A 25,098-nucleotide genomic window follows, 5' to 3' on the forward strand; every position below is an offset into this window, starting at 1 on the left:
TGTTGTAGGCTTCCTAAGCCATTCTGGAATTTACTCCATTGAAGTAGGAGATAGATGAGAAGATGGTTTGGGGACTTGATTCACATATTTCTTAGCTTCATGATCACCACAAGGGGGCACCCACATCAGGACCATAAAGGAGGAGGATAAGGAACAAATAGGGTGGTGGGCTCCTCCTCTACGATCTAAGGTGCCTCATGATCTGCAAGAGTTTGGGAGGAAGGAAAATAAGGAGGTTCATTATATTGGGAGACATGAACCAAGCGTCTAAACTCTTGTCTCAAGAAATCCAAGTTCAACAGTTTGTTAGGAATTTCACAACAGAGGTGAAGGAACTGATCAACAAAGTCCTCAACTAATTCGTCAGGCTCCATTCTTAAATGACATATTTTTTCACAAACATCCCAGTGGCTATACTTATCAAAAGCTTTGACCATCATCTCGGCAAGCTAGCCAAATGAATCGATAAAAGAAATGGGTAATGTACAACACCAATGTTTAACACAACCTTCAAATGTGAGGGTGAGTAGTATAACCCAGACATCTTCAGACTCTATTTGGTGACGAATACAAGGAGTCATAACTTGAAGTAGATGTACATGAAAAATTGATTCACCCTCACTATTGAACTTCAACTCGGACAGGTCATGAATAACTTCCACATGGATGGTACAATTAATATTTTTAGAAAAACATTCTGGGATTATGATTTTGGGAAGATCCATTTTCAATAAGAGATTCAAACCAGACTCTACGGGAACAACCTATCATCTGACCTTCTTTTAGTGCCATTTTCTTGATGGTGCTGGAAATCCATCAACCAAGGGGATCTCCTTGATATGAAGTCCCAACTAGACCTCATACTGTTTGGTGTAGATGTCCCATCCGGTATGATGGCCTGGTTTCCATTTACTTAGAGATATGCCTTGGCTCTAGCTATCAACACATGAGAGTGTTACGTTGGTATCTTCAAACAACAAGGTAAGTGTGCCCAATGAGTGTGTAACATAACTATGTCAAGGTTCTCTTACTGCGAAAGGGGGAGAAAAGTGAGCCTCTAAGTGAGAGGTAATAGTACCACCCAGGAAGAGACACACGCGAAAAAGAAGGGTTTTTCCAGCATCTAGCGGAAAAGTCCACAACATATGCGATAGTTGTTAAAACCAAAGTACAAGGAAATACCCATACACCATCTAGCAGAGTAGTCCATAATGGATGTGACAGTCATTATAACTAGTAAACAAGGAAGGTCTATCTAGTATCCCGCAAAGTGGTCCAGAAGGATGAGACAACAACGATAACCAATACAACACATTCCCAACAATGTAAGTACTAAAACAACCGAAGTAGTTCAACTATCTTAGCACAGGTTAAACAAACATGAATTACAAATGCCGAAAGAATAGTATTACAAACATCTACAAAACATGCATGAAAATGTGTTGGCCTCAATGGGCTTAGGAATTAAGAAAAAGTTCCAAGACACATATGTATATCATACATCACTAGCTCTAGTAGTGGGACATTGGAGCCACTCCTCGCTCCTCAAAGAACTGACTGAAAACTCTCTAGGCTTTGTGCGAGGAGCCAAGGTGAAAAGTCCTTTCTCATACAATGGGAGGGGTATATATAGTCAAGGGTGATGCTTGACCCTTGTGACTCTTGGACTACCCTCATGACCGTTCATCTTCGTATGAATTTTCAACTGACATGAATCTTCATCTTCATTGTGTGTCCATTGGAATTTCACTTTACATTACATTCGATTACAACAGATATGGCCCATGGTAGTGATGTGGCCTTGACAACTCATGACACAACTTGACATGACACTGCTGACATGGACTGGTTGGCTGTGGTGGCAATGTCAAGATGTTGTTGCTGTTGAGTGATGGACGTGTTCTCTGATGTTGTCTTCTCCTCCTCATGGCTTGATGTTGTGGGGTCTTCAATGATCTTGGTCTTGTAAGATGGTTACATGCATGTGTTAATTTCGATTTCTCTTTTATGAGCTTCTTTAGTCCATCCAATTGCAAGTGAGTCTTCTTGCATGTTTGCTCCTTCTTCATCTTGTTCATCGTCTCGCCATGATCCATTAGTGTACCTATTCCTGCAATTCACTCATGACGGTATGACATCAAATCCAAAACCTCCTAGTCTAAGATAATGCATTGTTTTCCATGGTCCAGGCCTAGGGTAGATGATAGGTTGGGAAGATGGTCTAGTAGCTATGCACTACGCGGTTCCAGGTGACAGTGACGGAGACTAGTCACTGAGACTGTGCAAAGTGCTTCTCAGGCTTAGATGAGGAACTCCGGGGCACAATCTTCACTATCAAGGAAAATTGCACAATGGCCACTGGGAGGCAGAATTGCAGAGTTTAGGTCACTAGTGGCAACTGCAAGGTGGGACCTTGGGAGGAACCTCTACGCAGTTTTATGAGGGAAGACAAGACAGGGCAACAGATGGACCAAAGAGGATAGTTCTGCGCAGTTTTTGGGAGCAATGAGTCTCGACTGAGGGAGGTCATTGGGATGACAGCTCTATGTAGTTCTGGGAGGCAAAGAAGGTTTAGGTCTTTATGCATTGCAGGGTTCCAACATTTAGGGAGGAGGCTTGATGACTAATCTTGCGAAGTGCATAGTTCAGGTTGGGCTTTGAGGTAGTTTCTTCACAATTCTGAGAAGGAAGGCAGACTGCTCACCTCTGGGATTGCTCAGTGCAACTATCCTGGGGAAAAACCTCAAGCATTACGTATTTCCAGGTAGCAGAGCAGCATCATTGAGGACTGAGACTACAAAATGCAGCTCAGTCAGGGTCCAGTGAAGTGGAGTTGTTCAATCAGAAGGATTTTCAGGAAAATGGATAAGTGTGGGAGGAAAGTGAACTTGTGAGGACTCGACATTGTGATCACACACTTAGCATACTTTGACAACATGACAACATAGACCACTGGGACAACAAGACAAAGCATTTCCCTCTATGAGACTGTCTAGAGTTAAAAGTGACAAGTGCGACACTTGGGGTAGATCGTTGGACGACCATGAGGACACTTGTACGATAGTGCTTACAACCTTGTGTATGAGTGTGATAGGTGTTTAATGGCTAGGACAACTTGTATACACAAATGCCAACATTCAAGGTCACCAGAACGGTTCACAAACATGACATAATGACCGAACATGTCAAAAGAAAACAATTGATCCAACAAGCGAAAGGGAGCAAGACACGTAGAGGAAACACATGGAATGAATTTAAGTGTTTGCAACCATGCATGTCATTGAAGACATAATGCTATTACAATGATAAGAAATCCTACAAGCTACACTAAGAGGTGTATTTCAAAATATGTGCTTTGTCTTCCATACCTACCCTCCAAAGGGTTTTGCATTAGATGGAGTCTTCATGTGGTCCTCATCTTCTATCATACCTTGGGTTACTTGGTCTACTTATCTTTCTCGTCAATGCCTTGGGAGTCATCTAGCATGTCACCCTTCTTTGTGGCCCGTGAGAGACACAATTGCATTGTTTCAATGGGCAGTGATTGCCACGGGATGAGGCCCTGGGAGGACACATTTGCACAGTTTCAGGATGCAAGGAAGAATGGGCAATTGAGGGAAAAACTATATAGTTTTAGGATGCAATGCAATGCTGCAGGATGATGCCCTGGGAGGACACATCTGCGCAATTTCAGTATGCAAGGCGAACTGGGCAGCTGAGATGCCTGAAGGACAAAACTGCACAGTTTCTAGGGATAGTGGGTTTCGACTAAGGGAAGGACACTGGAGGAAACCACTGTGTAGTTTTGAATGCTAAGGGAGGTTGGGCTTTCTGTGCATTGCACAGTTCCAACATGCAAGGGAAAATATTGAGGGTTACAGACGTGAAGTGTGCAGTTTAGGAAAGCTAGACAAGGCTAGCTTGCTAGGGAAACTCCATAATTTGGCTAAGTGTGGGATCAATGGAATTGATGTGAATAGTGATATAACTTGACTATGATCACATACTTGAACACTTAGTGATACAACATAGAACATCCAGAACATATAACACATATTTTTCTTAATGCAACAACCTTTGTGGCAACTTATGACAAGTGAGGCTTCGATGATAGACTTTGGGAGGATAAAGATGAAACTTGTGTAAGAGTGTGAGAAATGAGTTTGAAACATGTTGATGTGGCGAGGACAACCCATTCTCACAAATATTTCCCCTTGAAGTAAAACAAAACTCCCTTTGCATGACAAGCGATAGTCCCCATGCCCGAGATGACACATACTATATAAAGATAAAAGCGTGAACGACTCTTAAGATTGAAGAGGGAAGTTTGAGATCATCAACTTAACAAATAAGTGAATAAGGAATGGTTGATCACAAGATCCATAGTAAGCTCCGAAATTTAAGTATAGGCCAAAATTTTGGAGGGTGTTGCAGCCGCTACAACAGGTATGCAGAGACTAGATTGAATTATTGTTTAAGACTAGTGCATATTTGACCAAGTTATTCAATGATGGAGTGCTTGGGCATGTAGAGACTATTTTTACTTATTGGTTTAGACTAATGAATAGTTAAACACAAGTTATGACTATTAGTTATAGAATATATCAAAAAAGATGATGCAAAGAATAATTATTTGCCACAATAGGTGCTCATCTGATGATTATTAGATCCTTGAGGTCCTTCATTGATAGAGATTGTTTGTATGATGGATATAGTCTAGTTCCTAGTGATGTATTATTATCTACTTGTCTAATTGACCAACACTAGCCTACCTTGTTGTTTAGTCAACTAATCATCTATGATTGTTTGGATAGTAGTTTCAAAATTGTTTTGGTCACATTTTCATATGCTAATGCTTGTAATCATGGTGCATGGATTTTATAATTGTTTTCAAAGTATATAATGTTGAGAATCTGATTTAAGTAGCAATTATTTAGACTTCCTTTTGGAGAGGTGTTATTGTACTCGTTATTTGGAGGTGGCTATGCTTTTTTACCATACCTAATTGGATTAATTTCTTTGGTTGTTAATAATTGTATTCCCTATTAAATTAAGAAGGGATGTTTTTATAATTTTATTTTTCCTCCGAGTTTATTTAAGAGGGGGCATTGGAACCTATGATTCTTGTTGTAAACTTACCTTGTCAAAATGTGCATTTCATATTGAAGAAGGAGTTGACCAAGGAGTGGACCTAACTTATCATTGATTGGAGAAATGGGAAGTTGACATTGTCTCCTTTGATCTAGATCCTTATTATGTGGAAAATTATTGGGTGTAGTCCCTTGCATTCATTTACCTACCTAATTCCATATATAGATGATGTATTAAATCAACCTATAATCATCTTCTTTGGAGTTACACTCATTGTGTTTAAGTGTGGAACAATGTCTATTGACATCACCACCTTTTTCATCATCTCAGTTATTTAAATTTGATTCATTTTCCATGCTCCAACAATATATAGGTAGAATTTAACTTCTTGGATTCAATTTTTACAACATATGGTTGCCCATGAAACTCTAAGGAACACACACATCTAAAGATATGAATGTTTTTCTAGTTTTAAAAAAAGGGCTAAAGACCCCATAAATCATGTTATGGATTATGAAGAGATAATAATGCTCCACCAAACTCTTTTCTATTTGTGTTGTTGTCATCATGTGTAGAATGTATTTTTTGTTCACCTACACACACACGTGCACGTGCACACACACACACACACATACTTTTACCACAAAGGTGAATGAAACAAAGGCCAACTAATAAAATAGGGAAATAATTTGTCAATTATGAGGGCAATGGTTCTAGCTACATTGTGCAAACATTTTTTATGCAAATGAAGATGGAAGGGTTGGCCTATGCATGCCATGTTACTCTCTTACCCAAATGCATAATCAAGAAAAGTATGGCCACATTATGTGAACATGGCCGGACCATTCGAACTCGGGACGTAGCTTAAGCTGTCGCCACCACAAACCACCGGGATAGCGAATATAGGCCAATTTAGATATAACTAAATTGGTCACCTATTTGGGGAGTCTTCTAATAGTTATGTGTAAGTTGTAATGTGGACATCTTTATCTTGATTATGCATTTGGGTAAGAGACTAAAATGACATTCCTAGGTCCACCTTTCCATCTCCATTTGCATAGAAAAATGTTTGCGCAATGTAGCTCAAACCATTTCTCTCATAATTGAAAAAATGTTTCCCTATCATATTAGTTGTCCTTTGTGTCATTCACCTTCATGGTAGTAGGAATCTAAAGAGGAAAGTGTAATGGAAGTCTCGACTCTTATCCCTCCCCACAAGCCTTGGGCCCCTACACATATCAAGCATAGTGAAAGGGGTAGGGTAAGAGAGGCTGGGGGGAGGGGGAGGTGGGGGGGCTTGATGGGTAGAGAAAATATGTAACCAAGATATTCCATATCCCAACCGAACTTTGTAATTTCCCATCCAAGACAAAAGCTTTCTAGAGATTTCAAATGAAATTTATCTCTTAGTTAAACTACAAAAAAATTATGCAACTAATTCCAACATGGACCCAATAAAAGGCTCTATATTCCAAAATCAACAAATTCTAAGAATCAATAGACTACAAAAATGCATGTCAAAGCCTATACTTGTAAATTACATGACACTAATCAATATAAACCGTCAATAGAAACAATGAATTTCTTTACATCCAAAGTTTCCCTCAAAGAACTTATGTTTACGTCTCATATTTAATTCAAATATAATTATGCAACTAGTTAAAGCTAACCAATTTTGCTACCCTGAGAACTCATAAAAAACCACTTGTTCATGCACAATCTCCTATTTGTTTTTCATAATTCTCCCTCCTCTCTTTTTACAACATAGAAGAAAACATATTCTTGAAAAGGGGAAATTTTAAGGATGGAAATTTATCTTAAAGTTTAGAAACCTTAGTGAATCTTACTAGTCCTCAATATGCAAATTGTAAAATGTTTGGTGATATTTTTGTAAAAATATTCAAATTTCTATTGATTTTATATATTCTACAAAATTTTGGAATTTTTAAAGGTAGAATAATCGCATCCTATAAAATTTGGGCAAATCCTTTTTAGAAAAGAAGGAAATTAGCGAATTGTTTTTAGAAAAAGCATGGAAAATCAGCCCCTCTACAAATATTAGCCTCTAACATTTTCCCTATTTTTGAAGGTTTATACACTTGGAAACGAAAGTTAATTGCCTGAATAATTCATGTGCATATTTGATCCTAAAAATCAAATATGGTTAACTGTAGACATAAGTATTGCAACATAAGAAAAATCTCCCCCTTTGAGATGGAGGTCATAGTTTTATACATGAAATTCGGACTTTGGTAACTTTTCCAAAATCCAAAAAGATAAAATCAATCAAAAAAAGTTACGAGGAATAGCTTGAGGTGAACTAAGACCACATCAATTATTATTTGATGTCATTTTACTTGACAATTAAGGTCATTAAGTATTTAGAAACAATATGGGGAAAACCAGATGGATTTTTTACACAACAAGACAAGAAAAATAACTTATTGAATTTTACACAAAAATGAAGAATTAAAATTATAATTTCAACCAAAATACTAGATATTAAAATTTGAATCCTTGAAGTAACAACATAAAGCATGAGTCTATTTATTGCCTCCATTTTATATCCTAATTGACTTGTTACATCAATAATAATAATAAATAATATTATTATTATTATTATTTAATCAAACTCTAGAAAATTATTGTGATACATTTTCTCCAATATAGATACATTTTCTCCACATTATAGTCACAACCCACCAATTCCACCCACATTTGTACAATAAAAGCACCGACACACATAGTGCAAACCTCACCACCAATACCTTAAATGGATAACTACATTGAATGCCTAAAACTGTTAGGGTCCCACCCTAACCCCCTTATTTATGTAGTAGGATCAAGTCATAGTTATAGTTAAGTAAAGAGTCAATAAAGCCCATATTAATAATTGTAAGTGGTTAACCCGAATTTAATGACGGGACCACAGTTAGTTGCAAATGGGCCATGGTATTAGATAGATGGTATTAATAAGAACCATGGTATTGCATGTATGAGTCATATATAAAGGATATAGACTCCCTGTGAGGGGCATCATGTCTTATTTTGTAATCGAGCTCTGCTCTATTGGAGGTTGCCCCCTCGAAGAGGCAAGTGAACATTGCTTTCTAAATAGTAAAATACTTGCTGTTATTTCTCACTGTTCTATGTTCTGGGTATATTTCTATGCATATTTGGTATTCTTGTATCATCTTGCAGGTTAAGAGCATAGCAACTGGTATCAGAGCGCTTTCCAGGGCCGATAGGATCTCCATTTTTAGCAATTTTTTTTTGGCTAGAGACGTGTTCCGGCATCTTTAAACCACGGATCTGTCATTGAGCACATAAACCTGTGGATTTGGGGAGGCATACATGCTAGAAATACAAGAGGTGGTCACTCTTATTGGACTCCCTTGTAACCCCTGTGGGTACCCCTTCGAGTAGTAGCGCATTAGACAAAACCACACATAGACTGTCTTCCAAGTACCCTCTGGTATATCAGAAGCCCCCTAGCTCCCTTGAAACCTCACCATAGATAAACCGTCGGCCCTTTTGCTGCTACAGTACACCGAGAACAAAACCCGGAGAGATTAATCGCCCATACGATAGGGTAGTCGAGTTGTACGACTAAAGGTACGGGTGATCCTCCTTGGTTAGTGCCTTGAAAAATTGGGCCGAGTACTACTGTCAGACCCTTATGTATATTACGATCTGTAGCACCTGACACTCCTCGAGACCATAGTTCCCTTTTCTATCTCTGGATCACGCATAATCTCTGCCAGATTAGATCTCGCAAGTGGGGTTTTGCAGCAGCAGCAGCAATCAGTCCCGCTGTTCAGATTTATCAGAACAACCATTCAGATCTATTAGATCCATAAGATCCGCAACAACAATCTGTTCCGCTGTTCAGATCTATCCGATCAGCCATTCAGATCTCTCAGATCCACCAGATCCGCCATCCAGATTTGAGTAGTTGTGTGGGTTCCTATACCGGGGCGTGATTTTTGCAGGACTTTTGGAAGCATTGACATTTCGGGGATTCAGCTACTGCAGTATTCCTAAGCAAGGAGTAAAACTCCGTCAAGAGTTTTCAGAAAAAAAAATCGCCAAGACCATAGTTCCCTTTTCTATCTCTGGATCATGCATAATCTCTGCTAGATCAGATCTCGTAAGTGGGGTTTTGCAGCAATAGTAGCAATCAGTACCGCAGTTCAGATTTATCAGAACAACCATTCAAATCTATTATATCCATCAGATCCGTAGCAGCAGTCTATTCCACCGTTCAGATCTATCCGATCAGCCATTCAGATCTCTCAGATCCACCAGATTTGCCATCCAGATTTAAGTAGTTGTTTGGGTTCCTATACGGGGGTGTGATTTTCGTAAGGCTTTTGGCAGCATTGACATTTCGGGGATTCGACTACTGCAGTATTCTTAAGCAAGGAGTAAAAATTTGTCAGGAGTTTTCAAAAAAAAAAAATCAGGACAACAGAGACCCCCCAGGGCGCTTATTGGTGACTTAGCCCATAAGAATTAGGACGATGAGATGAGCAAGGTGGTACCATTCAATTGTTAGTGCCAAAAAAAAATAAAAAAATTAAGGTGTTCCTAAATTTCAAGTACATCGGGTCGGTGCATGGTAGAAACTAGAGCTCAAGCTATGGCCAACAAACTTGAAACATCCTTGAACGGCATCGAAGACCAGTTGGCGAAAATAACTGCAACACTCTCTATGGGCAAGGCGGAAGCCCGCGAGGAGGCATATATTGGCAATGAACACAGTGAAGGTGAGTCTAGCTAGTCTCTTCACCTATGGGGCACCCACCAACAATCCCGTCTGTGACCACCCAAGCTGGATATGCATAAATTTGATGGCTCTCACCCGGCAGCATGGATAGCACAAATGGAGCAATATTTCAATCTGAATTACATCTTGGATAATGCCACTCAGCTTATGGTGGGGAGCATGTACTTGGACAATGAAAGATGGCAATGGTGGCAATGGCATCAACGTTGCTATGGAAGGCCCTTCACTTGGGACACATTCAAAAAAGCTCTTATGGATCGCTTTGACCATGACTCTGCTTTTTTGGGTCGTCTCACTAAGCTCAGACAGACTGGAACAATGGATGAATATATTACAGCCTTTGAAGCCTTAGCTTTCCGCACTTTAGGTCTACAAGATGAGTTCTACATGGAATGTTTTATCAGTGGTCTTAAAGAGGCCATACAAGCTCACATTCGATTGCACCACCCTCCCACATGGCTGGAGGCTTGCAAGGTAGCTCATGAAGTTGAACGTGCGTTAGCGGCCCAGTCCACTCGCCCAAATTTCACCGCCAAGGGTCGCCCCCCACAGGCTCACAACACTACCCAAACACTTAAGGTTCAAAAGGTGTCACCTGCAGAAATGGCAGAAAGAAGAAAGAATGGATTATGTTACTACTGTGATGAAAAATACTCCCCAGGTCATAAATGCAAGGAGCCCAGATTTTTTCAAATTGATGCTACTGATCATAGCTCATCGAAGGAAGCCCCACCACTTGAGGAACCTGAGAAGGAAGAAGAGGACAACCGGAATAATAATGTCCCTGAAGAACCAGTTATTTCACTGCATGCTTTGGCAGGGATTTCTTCGCCTCAAACTCTCAAAATCAGAGGTTTTATTAAGAATCACCCAGTAGTAGTCTTGATTGATAGTGGAAGTACACATAATTTTATCCATCAAAGAGTCACGGAAGGAGTGCATTGTTTTGTATGAGTAGTTTCTAACTTCCAAGTCCAAATTGCAGATGGGGGAACAATGAAATGTGAAGACCGCTATGAAAATGTCAAACTTCAAACGGGGGATTATCAGTTGAAGACCCACATGTTTGCCATACACATGGGAGGGTGCGACATTGTCCTCAGTGTTGAATGGCTTCGCACACTTGTCCCAATCACAATGGATTTCCAGGAGTTATATATGAGCTTTAAGCAGAACAACCACACACATACCCTCCGTGGACTCCAGGCAGGAGCTCCCTCTATCATCATCTCACATAGGATGGAAAAATTGTTAAAAAAGGGCCATCATGGAGTTATAACTCAATTTAATGCCATCCAGGCCTTCGAACCCAATTCTCTTTCGATTCATCTTGAAATGCAACAGATTTTAAATAACCATCTGCCAGTCTTTGACAAGCCTCATGAGCTTCCACCCTCGAGAGGGGAACATGATCATAGCATCACTTTGGTCCTAGGGGTCCAACCACCAAATGTGCGCCCATATAGATATCCATTCACCCAAAAGAATGAAATAGAAAAAATAATCAAGGAACTTTTGGAAGCAGGAGTCATTCATCCCAGCATTAGTCCTTATTCATCACCGGTGGTCATGGTGCTCAAGAAAGATGGGGAATGGCGTATGTGTCCAGACTTTAGGGCCCTCAATAATTTGGCAGTCAAAGATAAATTTCCCATCCCAGTTGTTGATGATTTGCTAAATGAACTAAATGGGGCTCAATTCTTCACTAAGCTTGATCTTCGCTCAGGCTACCACCAAATTCGCATGAAAGAAGTCGACATTCCAAAAACTGCTTTCAGAACTCATGAAGGCCATTATGAGTTCCTGGTCATGCCATTCAGTCTTTGTAATGCCCCATCTACTTTTCAGAGCCTTATGAACCACCTACTCAAACCATATCTCAGAAAATTTCTCCTTGTTTTCTTCGATGACATCCTCATCTACAGTCGCATTTGGGCTGCACATCTTTAGCATGTAGATCTGCTCTTGCAACTGCTTCGCGAGCATAAATTATTTGTTAAGATGTCCAAGTGTTCTTTTGGCATGGAAGAAGTTGAGTATTTGGGCCACATTGTGGGGCGTGAAGGTGTCAGGGTGGACCCCAAAAAGATCTAGGCAATGCAGGATTGGCCTCAACCTAAGACCTTGAAGAGCATGAGAGGATTTTTGGGTCTCACGAGCTACTATCACAAATTTGTTCGCAAGTATGGTCACATTGCGAAGTCCTTCACTCAACTCCTCAAGAAAAATTCATTCCTCTAGAATGATGAAGCACAACAGGCTTTACAGCTCTCAAAAATTCCATGTGTTCCACTCCAGTCTTAGCACTACCCGACTTCACCAAATATTTTGTCATTGAATGTGATGCTTTAGGTACGGGTATTGGGGTGGTCTTAATGCAGGAAGGTCAACCCTTGGCCTTCACAAGCCAACAAATAAGTGGGAAGAATCTGGGACAATCTACCTATGAGAAGGATATGATGGCCATCTTACATGTAGTAAATACCTGAAAACCTTACTTATTGGGGCGACGTTTCCAAATCCGCACAGACCATCAAAGTCTTAAATATTTTTTGGAGCAACACCTATCCTCACCACAACAAAATAAATGGCTTTCCAAAATGCTAGGATATGATTATGAGATCATTTACAAGAAAGGGCGCGAAAATATTGTAGCAGATGCATTATCTCGCCAATTTGAGGAGGAAAGTACCTTGCTTGCAATTTCCCTTCCCATTCCAGAATGGATTGAAGAGGCTCGCAGGGAATGGTTTTCACATCCCTGGCTCTCCCAACTCATTACTCAATTGTAGGCAGATCCAAATTCCACAAAGGGCTACTCGTGGTAGGATGAGATTCTTCGCTACAAGGACAGAGTCGTAATATCACCAACATCCACCCTCAAAAGCCGCATTTTGGTGCAGTTGCACTCATCCCCCATTGCAGGACATTCAGGATTTCAGAAGACATATGCTCGCACTAAAAGATCATTTTTTTGGATAGGCATGAAAAAGGACATTCTTACTTTTGTAGCGGAATGTGATGTCTGTCAGTGCCACAAATGGGAGACAGTCAAAGCACCAGGCACATTATAACCATTGCCCATCCCGACATCAATATGGACGAAGGTTTCTATGGATTTCATTACAGGTCTTCCAAAGTCAAGAAACAAGTCAGTCATCATGGTGGTTGTGGACCGAATTTCTAAGTATGCTCATTTTTGCGCCCTACCCCACCCTTTTACACCGACTTTGGTCGCTCAATCTTTCATGGATCAGATCTTCAAATTGCATGGCATGCCCACTTCTATTGTGTTTGATTGTGACCCGATATTCACTAGTAATTTTTGGCAAGAACTCTTCAGGCTACAAGGTACCCAACTAAAACTCAGTACTTCCTATCATCCACAAATGGATGGTCAAACTGAAGCAGTCAACAAATGTCTGGAAGCCTACCTTAGGTGTTTCAATTCAGAAAAGCAACATCTATGGGTACAGTGGTTACCTCTAGCTGAATGGTGATATAACACCAACTATCATGCCACCACCAAAGTGACTCCCTATGAAGCAGTTTATGGTCAACTCCCTCCTTCCCCTACTTCTTATATCAAGGGGTGCTCAAAGGTACAAGCAGTGGATCAACTACTACAGAACCGCACAACCATGCTCGCCCATCTTAGAGAGAATCTTCATTAAGCTCAAAACTACATGAAGCAATAGGTAGATTAGCATCGCTCAGAGCGCCAATTTCAAGAATGGGATCAGGTATTTTTGAGGCTGTAACCATATAAGCAAACATCACTCAAAGACAAGGGTTGTCAGAAACTATCTCCAATATTCTATGGACCGTATCAAGTACTTCAGCGCATTGGAGAAGTGGCCTACAAGCTAGCTTTGCCACCCACTACAAAAATCCATCCACTTTTCCATGTCTCATGCCTCAATAAAGTGATTGGGAACAATTGCAGAATTCAAACTAGTCTACCTGAATTGGATGAAGAAGGGTCAATCTGGCTCCAACCTGAATAGGTCCTAGACACACGAGAATGGCACCTGCGTGGCCGCATGATCAAGGAAGTCCTTGTCAAGTGGAAAGACACCTCTCCGGAAGATGCAACCTGGGAACCAACCACTATTCTTCAGCAATTTCCGCAGCTTCAGCCTTGAGGACAAGGCTATTCTTATGGGGGAGGGCATGTTAGGGTCCCACCCTAACCCCCTTATTTATGTAGTAGGATCGAGTCATAGTTATAGTTAAGTAAAGAGTCAATAAAGCCCATATTAATAATAGTAAGTGGTTAACCCACATTTAATGACAGGACCACAGTTAGTTGCAAATGGGCCATGGTATTAGATAGATGGTATTAATAAGAACCATGGTATTGCTCCATGGTATTGCATGTATGAGTCATATATAAAGGATAGAGACTCCCTGCGAGGGGCATCGTGTCTTATTTTGTAATCGAGCTCTGCTCTATTGGAGGTTGCCCCCTCGAAGAGGCAAGTGAACATTGCTTTCTGAATAATAAAATACTTGCTGTTATTTCTCACTGTTCTATGTTCTGGGTATATTTCTGCACATATTTGGTATTCTTGTATCGTCTTGCAGGTTAAGATCATAACAAAAACTTACAACTCATTAAGGTTCAAACCTTGGCAAAAACCTCATTACCCAATAATTCCAAAGCTATGTTTGGGTGTTAGGCTTAATTAAATCAAAATCAAATCTTTGAGCTACAACCAAATCGTCACCTCAATAAGTTGCTCTCTTGTCCACCATAATATGTGATCATCAAGCCCCCCCTTTTTTTTGGGCATAGTTGCACACCTATGAAAGAACCAATATGAGACATTATATATAAACTAGCCAATAGATAGGTAATCTAGAAAAAAAGTGCAAGATAGGGGGCTTATGTAGAATGGACGTTTTAAGGGATTTATTCCACCCAATTTTTGGCCTAAATGGGATCTAATCTCCAAGGAAATGTAGTTATTTTTCGGTGGGAGCAAGGCATAAAATCCCAGGATTTGTAACTTTTCGAATTTTGAGAGTCTTGTGTAGAAGCGATTACATACATTTCCTCTTCCTCTTGTTTTGGCCTCTCTAAAGCCCTTCATTATATATGAAAACAACAAACTATTAATAATAAAAAATACAAGACTTCAATTTGGTAGGATTTGAAGGATACTTTACTAAACCTCATGTCTTGAAATTGAAGGTCTTACTGCATGTTAATTATTAAGGGAACTTGGCATACATGTTTATAAGGAATTTCCTACAAATATCATACACATGGACACTACATGGTGTGCATTTTCTAGGCCCACAAAAATCTTCTCAGAATTATGTTTTGGTTCCAAACTTGTGGTTTTCTCTAGAATACAGGACATTCGACGTCTTATATACACATTATAGATGTGTTCAAAATAGGCACAACTTTAAGCTTTTTTGGCATTTTCACTTTTGGCATAATCCAGAAAAAACAAACTTCTTTTGATTTGCATTTGAATATCGTTGGAGGTAACAATGTTTCCTGGAATAAACCAAACAAATTTAAAGAGTTCATCATTGGGAAGATTAAGAAACCATTGTACCTAACAAACTTTTAAAAAAGTAAACAACGTTGTTTAGATTTAATCAAACAAATTTAAAGAGTTCATTATTGGGCAAGTAATAACTACAAGAATAAATGAATAAAGAAAATGAAAATACTAGAAATCAAGTGTAAAATTGAAGACAATGTGAATTTTATGTTGCAATTCACTTTTTCTTATATTAATTTCATTTAAATTCAAAATTTAGTGTGTTGATATCTCATTGTTGTGTGTAGCTTTTGGTGTTTATATGTGATTAGATGACTACCCAGAGAATGGTGCTTTACTTTTTTATTATCAAAATTTTCTAAATAGGGTAAGGGAAGTGGTTTAGGTTGTAAGAAGACACAAGTAGATGTGTCATTTCAATATTTGGATGCTCAAGAAGGCACTTGAAAATTGGACTTGATCACTTACAATTAAATGAATCATACATCCATAAAGTTCGTTCTTTTATCTCTCTTTCATATATACATAATGTTAACTTGTTAGGTTATTTGAAGGAGAGATTTACTAATCAACCATATTGCTCCTTTGGTTGGGCCCTAGTTCCTCTGTCTTTGTAATACCATTGGCTTGGGGTTCCACAAATGGTATTTTAAATGTACATATGTTACTTAAGTTGGTGCGATGGGTTCTATTGAGGTCTGCATACCTCTGTGTGTATAGACATGTTTTAAGGCTGGTGTGCTTGTGTAATTGGGTAAGAGAAAATGTATTATTAGGTTGGTGAGTTGAGTTCCATTGAGGCTTGCATGCCTATGTATGTATGATGTGCGATGATAGTGGGCTAGAGTACTAATGAGTTTTAAGGCCAGAGGGCCAGTGTGACCAAGTTAGAGAGCCTATGTGGTAAAAAGCTAGTGAGCCTAACAGACATATTATTTGTTCCAAAACGAGGGATGAAAAGAGTATGGGGGATGGGACTCAACGACAAAGAAAAGTATCTTTATATATTATAATATTATAATATAAGGGGTCCCCATGATTATAAAAAGGTGGTTCCCCTATTCAGTTTGATGTCTATTAGTAAGGACATGTGTCCTTGAGTGAGGGCCTGGAGGGTACTTGGAGACTGTTGAGGGTAGCAGGAACTTTTGGAGCCATAATACTTTAAACATCCTTGGATGGCTAATTTGGTCACCTTGTAGGTAGTGGTGCAACTCGAGGGACTACATGTGTAGAGAAGGGGTGCACTACTTAGGTGTGGGGATGATGGGGGATGTGAGCCTGTGGTTTGAGGTTGTCAGGGTTTGATACCTTGGCTCTGTTTGTATACGGTACTGGGTATGTACCTAGCTCGAGTAGATGATGCCAAAATGGAGTCACAACCCTAGTTCAAGGTTGACCAACTGTTGAGAGAGCTGGAGTAACAAAGTCTACAATTGGGTGGCATATTCGAGTCCTACAACTAGTCAACCAATTTCACATATAAGTGATTGGAACCTATTTTTATGTATTTTTACGTATATTTTGGCATAATATTTTACTTTTTGGTCATGTTAGGTATATCTATTATGTTACGGTACTAGTAACACTGTGAGTGGCATCGCCCCAGGTGAATAGCCAAAGAATGTTACAGTAGTCTTAGATCTCATGTTGAAATACTGGGCATGCACGATGTTGTCGCTAAATCTTGCACCTGCAACACAAGTGTAGCAGGAGGCAAGGAAAGCTACCAGAGATAGCCTTAGATTGCTTACAAGACTAGTGCCTGGGTACATCTAAATCATTGTGCCTCAAATGATTCTCAAGCAGGAGGAGACATCACCCATATTCTATACGTATATATCAGGGAGTTGGTTCTTTCATCCAAAGATACAAGCCATATGTTCAGCTTTTTTACACACACATAATTCCCAGAAATACAATAGAAATAGTGGAGGCCAATCACTTCAAAGATTTACAATTTTAATAAGTTTTGTAAGATAAATGAGAGAAGTCAAAGCAAAAGGACAACTCAAGACATAGAGCTCAAAGCACCAAGAATTATATATATAAAACATAGAGCCTGAAACCATGAGATTTACTATAACTACTGAGTTAGAGGAAGATGTAATGGACATAAAATAACTGGAGTGATATGCTTCACGCAATACAACTTGAAAATATGATTTCAACCCTTCACACATGCATATGCATTAACATTTTAACGTCGATGAATCTGTAGACAAGTCCGAAATATCAGAGTGTATATTATTGCATGAATTCAAAAGAGGAAAGCATACAAGGTGAATGAAATAAGGAAATAACACACTGTAAAACATTTAGAGGAGGAATCACCACCAATCCTGTAATATTTTGCAAGATCTATGTTACTCAGTGATATAGTTTACAAAATCACAGACTTTCTTTTCAAGTTTCGGAACCATTTTTTAGTGCCACAACCCCCTATGTATAAGAAGAGGGGGTGCTTTCAATCATGGTTTCATACATAAAATCATGGCTCGAGTTTTCAGTTGTCAATTCAACTTGCTCTCTCGACCAGGGGAGGTTCTGTATCCAAAAAAACATTAAGAACAATAATAATGGCATCACAGAGGAAGGCACATCACAGAATTGAGGAACAAGTGAGACATAAATGTGAAATCCCTAGCACCCCATCTCTGTAATCACTTCTATTTCATTGTTGCATTTAGTTCATGGAATATGCTCCTGCGCTGCTCAACTAACTCTCGTCATCCTATCTTAAAAACCTTCGGTTCCGACCTTGAGAACAAGTTACGAAGAGCCATTTCTAGGGGGTGCCCACACTTGGTTTTAAATGTTCCCTCTCCTGATTCACTGTTACAACCTCCTCTGGGACCGATTCTGTCATTTCCACCGTAAAAACCTTCTGAGCATGATCGACGCCCTGATCTGGCCTGGCAGTGAGTTCTAAGTTTAATGATGGAAGTCTCAAGGGGCACATGCATTTACCTCTTCAATAAGGCTAAAGGGCACATGTGTTTTACCTCTGAAACAAGCGAAAGGGCACCATTTGGATTTCCCCCTTAGCTCTGCTTTATTACAACCCCTTTTGTAATGCTCCGCATATGACGGGGGGTTGGGACCAAAGGATTTGTGCTTCGGTGATAAGGTTCTCAACAACTGCGCAAGGGGGCCATTTTCTTTATATTGCAGAAGTCCCTTATCGGCCGATTTCTCGGGCCCAAACTCTTTCTAAATCACAACTCATAACTTATCGCATCTGAGGGAGGAGTCCTGCATATCACAATCACATTATGCCAGTGTCTTAAGCTTTTCTTTCTCCATAACGTGGGCCGATAATCTGAATGTGGGATCCTTATAGATCACGACGTAATACTTTATTGCGTCCGGGGGTTTCCTGCATATTGTAGTCGCTGGCTCCATCAGCTTTAGCAATTCCTCTTAACTACTGCGATCGTTGATTTGCGGGGTGACATCATCACTGCCACGTGTCATCCTGTGAGTGGTGATGCATGACACCCGGAAATGGGCCCATAGGACCCCTAAAAATGCCCAAAACGAGTGACCTCTTGGTTTTGCAAGCATTGCTTTGTTAGTGAATTTCGGCCTCTCCTAGAATTTCACAATAAATCATAATATCAGCCCTCGTGCATGATCTATCAAGTTTGGAACTCCGTTGACATGACTATCTTGCGGGATGCGGGGTCGCCGGGATGCGGGAACCCGCCATGTGGAGGAGAGAGAAAGGGGAGGCCCGACCCTTGTTTTGTTGGCCATTTTCTTTGTATTTGGTTTTCTCACCAATGCCACCCCCCCCAATGACGCACCACTTTATCACATGATTGACGGTTTGCGAGTCTTTTGAAATGTGAATTGTGCCGATATGCCAATATCGCGGGACTGCGATATCGACATTCAGCGCCGAGAACCGCCGATAACAGTTTGTATGTGCCCTAGGACCTTGCCGATAGTCGATCGCTAATAATAGCTGTGTTCGGGCCCAAAACTTTAATACTACATCATAATATGGGCCCCCACAAAGTTTTGGAATGTCGTAACCAGTGGGCTGTTGGATCTGTGGGATGCGGGATACGGGATGCGAGATTGTGCCACGTGGAGGAGAGAGAAGGGGACAACCCACTCCTGTTTTATTAACCATTTTCTTTGTTAAGGAATTTCTAGAAAAAAACCTTATTAAACTTCAGATCTATTTTAATTATATAGCTTCACATCATCACCAAGTTTCGTCGAATTATGTGTTTTCATTCATTTAAAAATAAACAAAAATATTAAACATAATAAGGCATTTAAATTCTTGTTTTATATTTCACATTTTGTCGAGTCACATCGAAACATTTTAGAAGGAAAGCATTTCATTTAAAAAACGAAATATGTGCAACATTTATTTTAGTAGAGAACAATGTTTTTCCCAAGTGAGTTGGAATATAATGTATATTAATTTTAATCAGGATTAAACATTATTAAATATTATAAAAGTAGTTTACAAAAGATAAAGATAAAATGTTGTAAAAAGAATAGAGATAGGAAAAATTTCAAATAATTTCAATTTCTTAATTCAATTAAATTTTTCTTTATAATCATATTCATTAATTTTTGCAAATTGTAATTTAATTTCATTAAATAATAATAACGAGTTATTTTACATTAAACAATAACAATTAATAATATGATTTGATAACAAAATTATAGCAACTTCTAAAAAATTACAATAAAATTTTAATTAATTTATTATTTGAATTTAATATTATAAATTTTATAAATTATAATGGTTTTATTATTATTATTATTCTAGTTTATATAATATACCAGTACATTTTCTCAAATGTTATTAAAATTTACATACTGCAAGTCTCCTCATATCATGTTATTATGAAATATTTAAATTTATAATGAAATAGTGAAATATTCTAACTTATAAACAAAATAGTTTTTTTTTTTTTAATTAATTTAATCAAAATCTTGCAGAGATTTTAAAAATTTGAGTTTAATTTATTTAAACTATAGAATTCTAGTGCTCCAAAGGTTTTTCTAAATACTGAATCTAATTATGCATTCAAAAATGTTTTTTAAACAACAAGATATCATAATCTTACTTGAAATTGTATTGCAAGATTACTTCTACCATAAATTAGACTAAGCCAATAATAAATTAAAATGAAAAAAAAAATGAAACGAAAAGCAATGCCAAAAAAAACATAAGATCAACCTAATTTGCAATACATTTTATCTAGAATTTAAATGTGAGTACCATACATTTCATTTGGCTTTTCAGTTAATCAAACTCACCGGTTAAGAATAACTCCATATTTATTAGAAACCTATCTCCTTATAATTTGATAGATCTGCACCATATTACTTATCAACGTAGCTCCATGTTTGTAAAACCCCCAACTTAACAACAACTCATTTGATTTTCACTGTTCTCAATTGAGCAGTATCAGCTTGTGTTTAACCTTGCATTAATAGCTTGAATTCCAAAAGTGGCAAAAATCTTTTCTAAAAGAAAGGATAAAGACACCTGCCTTCTTTATTATTCTGCCTAGCATCTCTCACAATCAACTTCAAACAAACTGGGAAAGGTACTCTTCAACAGTAGTGTATTTCACATCTAGGTAGAGGTGAGTGGCCTCCACACCATAAGGTCCAATTTGAAAATCTGTTAGATGCCCTTTGACAAAAACGGAGTGACAGATTGCCATGTCAACATCATCTGGGAATGGTGCCTCTGCATCACCCATCACAGCATTTTACACAAGCTAAGTCACTACACTCTAAACAGATTTTGAACGAACAGCCTTACCAAATTCAGCCTAAGTTCTACCAACTAAAAGAAAATTGAAGCATAAAATTCTTAAAAGGAAATTTGTTTTAGGTCTGCAAATGGCGGGGGAAGAAGGAAAAATATTCCATATCCTAACCTGCAATTTTTTTCAGCAACTCTTCCTCTGATATATAGACCTTCTCCAGTGTCTTGCCAATCTTATTCTCCCACAGAGATACAAGCTCGTTAACAGAATAGATGTTGGTAGGAAGCATGATATACATGGACTTGTTCAGAGTTCTAGGGTCATCCACTGCCTTGATGGTATATGTTGCAACATCTTCCTCTTTCACAAAAGCAGCTGCATATTCATTTCAGAAAATATTTACACCCATGCAAAGACTATGTAATAGAACACTGGTAGAAGAAAGTAAAAATTTTGAGCAAAGAGGCCATTGTAAATACCTTTGACATTTCCATCTCCATATATGATAATTTTATCCCTGGGAGGGGCAGCCAGGCCCAGCTGCCCTAAATTTGGCAGAAAATATCCTGCAAAACAGTTGCTAGTGACATATGTGTAAGGGATGCCTTCTGCCTCAATTTGTCTGCGAATTTTCACTGTGTTATCATACATATCTTTGCAGGCTCCACTGCCTGGACTTTATCGTAATCAAACCCATACTCGGATGGAAAAAACCTCTGTAAATACCATCACCAATAATTGTAAAATACAATCTGAACTACTGGATTGGATCTACTTAAAAGCTACATAATCAAGCCTAGTCAATAGTATTCTATACCTTGACAGTCCCAACCTCCTTAATGGCCTTGATGATGTTCAGCTGACTCATCAACTGAAAAAACCCTACAGCTGAGATAACTACATCGACTTCTTTGATTGCCTGAACAAGACTCGCATGGTCCTCCACAGATCCCTTCACATAGAGTCCATATCATGTCAGGCATTTGGGGGTATCCAAGAAAAGAAGGTCAAAGATGACACCTACTACTACAATACCCTATATAAAACAACATGATCTCCTAAATACATGATAACCAATCACATCTCTTTTCAAATAACCTGGAAAATTGACAAGCTACATAAGTTTATATATGGAATCCAAAGGTGGTTTTCCCCATTGGTGAAAGTTGGTATTTAATATAGCTTTTACTAAGTTTCAAATTCAACCAAATGACATGTTAGTTTTTATGCTTGTTACTTTGGTATTTAATATAGCTTTTACTAAGTTTCAAATTCTACCAAATGACATGTTAGTTTTTATGCTTGTTACTTTGGCATAAGCAAATACCCCGTCTCACTCTTGCTTAGCTGAAGATAACCAAATTACAGAAAGCTAGTTCCCAAAAAAGTGTGGAATCTTAATGCAGAACTAACCAAATTAGAGAAAGCTGGTTCCCAGAAGGCGGGGAATCTTAATGCAGAACATTGTTGTAAAGAAGGGAACAAATCAGAGCACAGTTGGTGAAAATTAGTAGATTCTGATTAATCCTCAACAGACATAGAAAAGATCCATAGGTATACCCACACATAACAATGACACAAAATTAATGTATCCTGATATTTCTCCAAATTAGACATCTTTATGTTGATTGTAGATTCTGTTTATTCAAAGGTGGTTGATTTTGCTCCAAGCCATTGGATGCTCGAATTTGCAATCAACATAAGTTCAGGTTGGAAATTCAGTTTATCCAATGGGCAAGGGGCAAAGTCAATAATAGAATTTACAATTTACAATAGAGATAATTAGATGTTCAAAGCTGCAATGGGCATAAATTCAGATTGCAAATTCAATTTATCCAACGGACAAGGAACAAACTCAACCATTAATTTACAGTGGATATAAGCTAGTTATATGAAAACCCATTTGCATGGAACAATGAAGTAGGCATATTCATAAGGAATAACGATAGAGGATATAAAATATGTTGATCAGTTATCACAGTCCTATAGAAGAAATAATCAGGTAAGCATCAACGGATAAAAGCCCAAGAAATAATCAAGCAAGCATCCACAAATAAAAGCCCAATGGAGAAAAAATTTAATCACTTATTACAACCCGGTAGATAAAAGATCAAATGTGCATAACACAGTAGATAAAAGATCAAATGTGCAAAACAATAAAAGAAAACAATAAAGATTTAGGATGAAGTAATCAGTGCAGACAGCCCATGACAAGGAGTGATACCACCAAGAGAAAATAATTGCAGAACTACAATATGGTGATCCATTTTCACAACCCATTACAAAAGATGAATGAGCATACCACCAAGAGAAAGTAACTGCAGAACTACAATATAGTGATCCATTTTCACAACCCATTACAATAAATGAATGAACATACCACCAAGAGAAAATAAGTGCAGAACTACAATATGGTGATCCATTTTCACAACCCATTACAATCCATGAGATGATGAACCTTCCCACAATAAAAGAAACGCTGCAGAATGCTCAGATGCTTATTAGAGCTCAAAGCTCCAATCAATAAATAATCAGATAAGCACAAACTCCAGAACAGTTTAAAAGAAAAAAAACCTGAAATTGAACAAATAAAGACAGAGCACTAGCACACACTGTTGGGTTCTCAAAATCCAGTTTTGATTATAAAGCCAGCTGTACACTTACTTGGACCAGATTAGCACCTACGGCCTTGAAGGATTCCAGAAGCTGCGCTTTCTCTTGATTAGAAGGCGCGGTCTCTCTAACCAGAAGGAATGTGGGATGGCCAAGAGCAAGGCTGGCTTTGGCCATACGACGTCCAATGTAGCCTGTTGCTCCAATTATCAGAATCCTGCTACTGCTTGCCATAATTTCTAGCCAGTAGAGATAGATGAAGAAATTGTACATGAAGCAGGGAGAGATCGAGATAGTAAAATTGAAAAATTGTGGGAATATAAATAACTGGGGGTCAATCATTGGCAATTATTGATGATGATTGCTTGCATCAGACCAGTTTTCAAGACACGAGTCTAGTGGAAGGTGATCAAATGGAAATTAACTGGTAGGAAACCTTAGGCATCAAAAATGTTTTTCATTGACACCAGTCTAGTTGAAGGTGATCAAATGGAAATTAACTTGTAGGAAACCTTAGGCATCAAAAATACTTTTCAAAATTGTAATTGTTATTTTGATATGTTTTAATCATTATATAAAATCTCATAAATATTTAGAAAACTATAAAGCTCGAAGCAAGAAACATGTTACATCAACATCATCAGACACAAATTATCTATGTAACTTTTTAAGCTTTAATTAAATTTAAATGGTATATTCTAATTAAATTAAAATTATATATTTAATTATACGATTCATTTACATTTTAAAAGAGTGATAATCATTTTATATTTTTTTTGTAAGCTTGGTAGGACTATATCTTCATCATGTTTAACTTATCCCCTGGATCGGGGATATCACAAGATTTGAACCCAAGGCTTCCAGCTACCATTGTCAATTGAGCTACCCCAAACAGAGCACTTAATTTTAATTTGGATATTTATACATTAAAAAATAATTTTTTATAATAAAATATAAATTTAAAGTAATATTGTATTAATAGAATTTAAAATTAATATTTGAGATAAGATTTAATTTATTTTACACTATTTATAACTATGTTAATAGGTGTTTATATTTTGGAATAGGATTTCTATAATTTTAATTTAATTATTAAGCCGATAGGCTTTTTATTATGAGGTTCTTCCTCACGACATTGTAGCAGATTCGTCGGCCTAGAAAGAATATACCAATTCGACAGTGGTTATTGACTCACAGTTTATCGATAGTGGTTATTGACTCACAGTTTAAACAAAGACCCAAATGCACATGCTCTTAGCTTTAAGGTGCTAGGACGTTTAGATAACCCAGGAATGAAGCCGGTATTTCTTCCCCTTAACCGCTTGAATTCCCC

At 38.2% G+C, this 25,098-nt stretch overlaps 1 pseudogene across 1 annotated transcript; it reads right to left on the reverse strand.

Annotated features, from left to right (window-relative positions):
- Window positions 1–20,731: 20,731 nt before the first annotated feature.
- On the reverse strand, window positions 20,732–24,006 carry LOC149219714 (phenylcoumaran benzylic ether reductase PT1-like; annotated as a pseudogene). The gene is made up of 5 exons (XR_016248720.1): window positions 23,817–24,006; window positions 21,970–22,104; window positions 21,632–21,868; window positions 21,324–21,527; window positions 20,732–21,130 (listed from the first exon to the last, which is right to left on the reverse strand). The product of XR_016248720.1 is annotated as a phenylcoumaran benzylic ether reductase PT1-like (transcript).
- Window positions 24,007–25,098: the final 1,092 nt, after the last annotated feature.

The sequence above is a fragment of the Pinus tabuliformis genome, chromosome Q (genome assembly GCF_031772625.1).
Source record: "Pinus tabuliformis cultivar Carrire ecotype Pingquan chromosome Q, CPIR1, whole genome shotgun sequence".
Lineage (NCBI taxonomy): Eukaryota > Viridiplantae > Streptophyta > Pinopsida > Pinales > Pinaceae > Pinus > Pinus tabuliformis.